The sequence below is a fragment of the Narcine bancroftii genome, chromosome 4, assembly GCF_036971445.1.
Source record: "Narcine bancroftii isolate sNarBan1 chromosome 4, sNarBan1.hap1, whole genome shotgun sequence".
NCBI lineage: Eukaryota > Metazoa > Chordata > Chondrichthyes > Torpediniformes > Narcinidae > Narcine > Narcine bancroftii.
The window spans coordinates 296023636-296030736 of NC_091472.1; the positions used below are offsets into that span (position 1 = coordinate 296023636).

At 38.2% G+C, this 7101-nt stretch overlaps 1 long non-coding RNA gene across 1 annotated transcript in view; it reads left to right on the forward strand.

The window, feature by feature from the left end:
• LOC138760170 (uncharacterized) overlaps window positions 1–6081 on the forward strand; it is a 48564-nt gene extending 42483 nt beyond the window's left edge. Inside the window, exons 4-5 of the long non-coding RNA XR_011355483.1 lie at window positions 4278–4334; window positions 5939–6081. This is a non-coding gene — a long non-coding RNA (uncharacterized lncRNA). The remainder of the gene's footprint in view (window positions 1–4277; window positions 4335–5938) is intronic.
• Window positions 6082–7101: the final 1020 nt, after the last annotated feature.

Sequence of the window (7101 nt, forward strand, 5' to 3'; positions counted from 1 at the left end):
ATATTTAATTATGCCTTACCATTTCCTTGTGCAAGAGTAGAGGTTGAGAATTTCTTTTCTTTGGCTTGGCTTTGCGGACGAAGATTTATGGAGGGGGTAAAAGTCCACGTCAGCTGCAGGCTCGATTGTGGTGACAAGTCCGATGCGGGACAGGCAGTTACTTAATTACACAGTTACTTAAATGCCATAAATTAGTGAAATTATTCTCCCTAAACATGACAAAAGGCAAAGGAGGAAAAACCCAACACCCAACCCCAACCAACCAATTTTCCCCTGCAACCGCTGCAACCTTGTCTGCCTGTCCCGCATCGGACTTGTCAGCCACCAACGAGCCTGCAGCTGACGTGGACTTTTACCCCCTCCATAAATCTTCGTCCGTGAAGCCAAGCCAAAGAAAGAGAAGATACATGCACCCAAACACGAGTTAAAACTTTATCTGTTGCATTATAACTTGAGTAAGTACACTTGCAATATAAAACGTAAATAAAAATAATTGTTTACCTACTCAATTAATTATGAGGAAAGAAATGGAACTATGGAAAGACAATGATTGAATAATATGACTAATTCCGCAGTGTTAAACTAATTATGATGTCTGACAAGAGCAATTTTGATTTTATTCTCTTTAGGAATTATAGTTTAATTAAGAACAAATGGGCCCAATAATGGAATGCATTCTGGCAGAAAAACTGAGATATTTCCTGCTGTTAACATAATAGGCCTTTCCTACATGACTTCCCAACAGCAGCTACACAATGGAATCTAGTTGGGTGCTCAGTATAGATTGGATGCAATATTATCTGGCAGTGGTGAAGGAGGGGCATCATCTTGGGTTGAATTAATCAATGTCACTTCCCCAAAGTGTCAAATTTACTCTCTTTGTACGGGGCAACAAGTTAGAGCAGGTGTGCACCAGGACGGTCACATTGGAATTCAAATTCAATTGCTACATCAGTCTTCAATGAACGCATAGATCAATTATATGAGATGATCTCAGCCAAATCTTTGCAGTGCAGTTATCCCAGCATTACCTTGGGTTCTCTCAGCACAGACACTACTGAGCTTGCTGAATATTTTCAGTTTTCTTTGTTATTTTATTTGAGACTACCAAGGTTTGATTATACCCCCAAGTTAAAATGCTCATCAGTGACTATTGCTAGGATAATGAAATTAACTAAACCCTACTTTGAACTGTAATTTGTGAAAAAAACGGGTACATCATTGGTTAGAATATGTTCATCACATTCAAATGCTGAGTTGCCTCCAGCCCTTAAAGTATCATGCACTTTGCTGAGTGTAATTATTCATATTGTGCATGTTTTTCCTAAATCAGTAAACAACATTTGGGATACAGTATATTTAAAGAGTCACTTCTTAAAACAATATGCAAAGAGAATTGGAAGGAATATTTTGACACAAGATGTATATAATGGGCATGAACATCCTTCCACGTAGATAGATTTGTTACCAAAACAACAAACTTCTATTGCTCATTGCACCAATGTGCTTTTCATCACCGAATTAAGGAAGTGATAAAACTTAAGAGATTCCTCAATGCATCTAAAGAAAGTATTCCTCACGTGTGCATCTGCAATGGGGCAGCACTGGAATCACATGGCTTGCTCAGCTTAGCCAATTTACTGTTCAAAAGTATTTTTTTTAAACTCTCAGAGAAAGATGTAAGAGACAGTCTTGTTACGGTTAAAATGAATGTTATCTTGTGTTAAGTCGTTTATAAGGCATGCAGGTGAAGTTGCTGATGCACCACCTATAATAAAATGATCACCATGCATTTAGCATTAGGTTATTGAATCACCTTCCAAGTCAATTGATTTCAAATTAAATGGAAGAGTACATTCATTGTAAATTCTTATATAGTGTCTTCTTGTTTTTTATTAAAATAAGTCTTAAAATTAAAACGATGTTATCTGCCAATAAACAAGCACAGAAATCCATTGTCCTTGGGCAGAATGGATGTAGTTCCATTCCACTAGCCTTTGGTCATTCTAAACAAATTGATTTTGAAAAAGTTAACTGCCCTTTGACTATAAATAATTTGGAATTTGATGTGTTATGGGCCCAGAGGACCCCAAAACCAGAAGCAATAGAAATTCACCAAGAAAACTGGTTACTTAAACAAAAATTACTTTTAATTTTCTTTAAACATAAAACAAGATTAAACTTTAACATATTACTATTAACTTAACCCCCTTCTAATTCTAAGCGCATGTGTATGTAAGTGTGTGAAAGTTCAGAAAAGTTCTTTGGTTCACAGTCCAATCTTACTTCTCACTCTTCCAAGTTCACTGGTATCAGGCAATTCTTATATTCAGAATTTAACATTTATGTATTTCACCAGGCTTTGGTTACTGCCCAGGAAGGTTCTTGTCGGTTTTCAGAGGGATTTGTTGCTCGTTGGACACCCACCCAAACTGATTCCTTCCGATCAGCCACTTCAGTGTCTTGCCGAAGAAATTTGCCCCATCAGAGTTTTCCAGATGATAATCTCTTTCTTTCAGGTTACCACAGAGTTCCTTTTTGTTTTCTTATTTCAAGTGAAACATTAAACAGCCAGCCATCTCCTCTTGTATGGATCATAAGGGCTTTGACCAGGCTGAAGTAAGAACTCATAACCCATCTTCAAAATGCGGTTTCAAACAAGCTTTCCAGCTTGTCATGTTCCAGTCCCAGCTGCTGAACTGTAGAACTGAATTAATTCTCTCTCTTTCTCTCTCTCAGAAAAGCCACACGACCCTCTTAGAACAGCAAATTGCATTCAGACAGATTGTAGTACCGGACCCAATCTTCCGAGTCTGTTCATCTGTTGCTTTCCAAAACAATAATACATTACTCCACAGCATGTCCAATTAAAACCTACTTGTGAAGTCCTTATAGCCATTCTTCAAAGTCTGGCTTGAGTAGAGCTCTGGCATTTCAAATGAGCTCTGTTTCGAAGTGTTTGCATCTGAGTGTGCGTGCGTGCGTGCGTGCGTGCGTGCATGCGTGCGTGCGTGCGTGCATGCGTGCGTGCGTGCGTGTGTTTGTGCGTGTGTGTGTGTGTGACCTAACTAAAAACCCCACAAACTATCTTCCAAAAACCTATCTATACATCATATAAAATATAACATAATCTGTCACAGATGAAATATTTTAACGTTTACATCACGAAATCCACCAAATGTGCAATATTATAGATATAAATGCAAAGGTCAGTGGGTTAGTTGATATCTTGACTGGTAGGGTGAGGTCAATTTTTATAGCCAAATCTTCCTGGATTCAATCCTGATGCTGGCTACTGTCTGTGTGGAGTTTGCATCTTCCTGTGGTCACATGGATTTCCTCCAGGTGCTCTGGTTTCCATATCCCAAAGATGGAGATTAGGTAGCTGAGTGATGGAATCTGAGAATGTGTAGAGAATTTACACAAATGGATTAATGTCAGATCAGTGTAAATTAGAAACTGATCTTTGGCACCAACTCAGTTGATTGAAGGATGTATTTCTGTGACTGCTCTATTACAGACATGCCTTCATCTGCCTGAGTCCCAAACTCCTGCCTTTCTACCTCATCCTCTTTACGTACTTTTTGCTGTCTCCTAAACTAAAGGTTCAAACAGAATAGCTTGGAGTGTCAGTGCTGGCTGTATCATCTATCCCCGTCCAACTCACTCCAGCAAGAACTTTGCTACCCAATCTCTTGCAATGGATGGAACTCAATCACTGATGTTCTCTTCAATTAGAGGACTATTTTTGTGGAAGATTGATGTTGTCATATGCGAATGATAGAGATGTGATTGTCTGTATCATGGCACTTCCAGGGGAAAAATATTGGGGTCATCACTGATTTCCAAGCATCATTTCACTGCCAGACTCCATTACAATGGCTCAGATGACTTTTAGTCCTGAATGAAGGATTGCTGCTGAGTTTAAGACCTCACAATTTCTGTAGTGGATTTTCAGTTAGTTTATTGAAAAGCATCATCAGTCTTGTTGTACAGGGATTGTGAAATGTACTGCAGAGCTGTACAAACATGTCTTGTGCATGGATGATCATACCACAAAATTCTATGACTGAATTGAGTTGCCAATGAACAGTTTTCTCATTAAAATTATTCATGTATTGCATGAAATCTTCATTTAACATTCCCTCTGGATTTTGGGTCTTCATTTATGAACAGAATATTTGAATAAACATGATCTTATTTCTCTCAAGTAGCTAACTGTAAGTTTGCCCGGTTGTTTCTCTCTCATGATGTGTGACTCTGTGTGATTTGTCTAGACCACTGAAGAACCTTCAATTGAGGAGCCAGGACTATTTTCAACAAGGACTCACCCAGTTAGTTGATTCTTTCTCATTTTTCGTTTTTGGTAGAAGCTCTAACAGTTGTCTTGAAGGCTGGATAGATTGATAGAGTAAGCGGACAGGAGTTTTAAACAACTCACTTGCCTTCTGCCATCTGCCCTTCTGCAGATCATTGCAAGGGAAGATTCCTAGACCCATTCCTGTGGTGATAGTTTCACAATAAAAAACAATACATTTTTTTTGGTGTCTAATCTTTCAACACTCTTTCCAGCCAATATCAATCATCGTCCCTGGAAATAAGCTGATTCCGATTGTACATACATGTCAGGCCTTCAAAGTCTGATGCTCTCAGAAACCACGTGCCACAAGGGTCTTGGGGTTTTCAGTAAAGCAATGGTTGTCGTCTTCCTTTTGCTGAGAGCTCTCGGCTGCTTATCGCAGAAGTAACAGAGTTGAAAACTTTTTTTCTTTCACTGTCAGATGCTTTGTTGATATCAACAATTTAATCCAACACCTCATTTGGAAATGGCACTTTGGTTGGCAATATGGTTTTATCCCAAAAGCAGAGTATATAATTTCATTTTATGTTTGTTGATTGTGATATGCACTGCTGCATTATTATACTTTGATTAATGTGTCATATTCTTAGTATTCTGAACCTTCCAGTTAAGATGTGCTAGATCAACTTGTATGACTTATGACAAATTAAATCCGTCTGTTTAAGTTTGCTTATATAGGTTCATACTCTGCATAACAATGCATAACAAGCTGACCAGCATTTGGAAAGAAAAATACAGATTAATGTTTCTTGAATGCTAGATAGTTTTATTTCAGATGCTGTTTAAACTACTGTATAATTTTAAAATGTTTCATTTTGATTGCAGATTTCCATTGTTTCTTTCTTACCCCCTGATGTTACTGCAATCTCTTTTAGATTTGACTAGAAGTTGATATTTGGAAAGTAAACAAAATGTCCCTTTTCCAGAGACAAGTTGCCTCTTTCTATAAATCAACTTATTCATTCTAGGAAATGAAATAAAAGCAAGCTGATGAAAACTGAAATATAACGGAGCTAAGGTATAATCATCTCACCCTGAGATCACACAATAGCCCAGCTGTAGTGAACTTCTTTATACAGCTTGCGGATTGGTTAAAGCATTGAGATACTGTAACTTTCTGCATGGGCTCTGATTTTTCAAGCTAATTTTGAGATCAGATGCAAAGAGACAAATGCAAATATAGATGTAGGAAAAAATTCATAAAAAGAACAATCAATTTTAATTTGTGCTCAGTACAATCGTAGCTTTGTGAAAATAAATATTTGATACCTTCATGACCTTCTATTCCCCAATATATTTTAATTTGGAATTGGTTCAGGCTGTCAATATAAACTTTAAAAGATGGCTAGTTCAACTGAACTCAGAGTGTATGCTATGATAAAGGTGTAAGAGAGCTTCAGACCAGTGATTTATGCAAACATTCAATTTCCCAAATTCAGATATATCAATGTAACCACATTTAGAAAACAGAGTATATTGTGCAGTAGAGGTTACCCCCGCAGTAGGCCAGTGTGTGTACCATCACACAGAGAACATACATGACATCCTCATCTAATCCTGAAATTCTTTTCCCTGCAGGCCAGGTAGAATTTCTACTCTTCGGGAATGCAAGAAACTTTATTCAAGAAAAGAGACAGATACAAAAGAGAAAAATGCCAACAAATAAATGTGAACAAACTGTGCAATACAGAAAAAAAATAAATATTCAGTAATAAATAATGTGCAAGGTAAGGGTCTCTAAAGCAGTCTCTGATTGAGTTTGTTGTTTAGCAGTCTGATGGTGGAGGGGTAACAACTGTTCCCGAACCTGGTGGTATGAGTCTTGCGATACCTAGACCTCAAACCTGACGGCAGCAGTGAGAACAGAGCAGGTCCTGGGGTGGTGCAGATCCTCGATGATTTCCACTGCTCTCTGATGGCAGCGTTCCATGTAGATTTTCTCTGGTGGGGAGAGTTTTGACTGTGATGTACTGGGCTGTGTTCACTACCTTTTGCAAAGCTTTCCCCTCAGAGGTACTGGTGTCCCCATACCAGGCCATGATGCAGATGGTCAGGACGCTTTCCATTACACATCTGTAGTGATTGAATAGGTATATGGATGGGATGAGTATGGAGGACTATGGTCCAGAGGCAGGTCAATGGGAAAAGGTGGAATAGATTAACTAGACTAGATGGGCCAAAGGCCTGTATCTGTGCTGTGGTGTTTTTTTTTGACTCGATAGATAAGGTAAATAATTATAGCCTTCTTCCCAAAGTAGGTGAATCTAAAATGAGAGTGCATAGATTTAAGAGGAGAGGGGAACAATTTTTTAAAAAGGGATTTGAGAGGCACCTTGCATGCGCAGTAGGTGATGGGTGTCTGCAATGAGTTGCCAGAGGAGGTTGTAGATGCCAGATCTATCATTATATTTAAAAAAATTCAGATAGGTACATGGATAAGGAAGGTTGAAAACAATATAGCCTGGTAATGAAAGTTGAGCTGAAGGTCTGTTTCTTTGCTGTAGATTTGTTGACATAAATGATTAGTGTTGGGGAGAGCTGTTGTGATTCATTATGGAAGGTAACATTAAGTGATATTTGTTCAGGTGATTAAAGTCATGTTTAATCAATTAAAATTAACAAAATAAATATTCTGAAATGTGTAGGGCATGCTCTGTGTTTAATCTGGATGAGCTGGTTAGGAATAAATCCCAGCGTCCTGTGGGTTTTACCTTTGCATCAAGGGGAAGGAGATGACCATA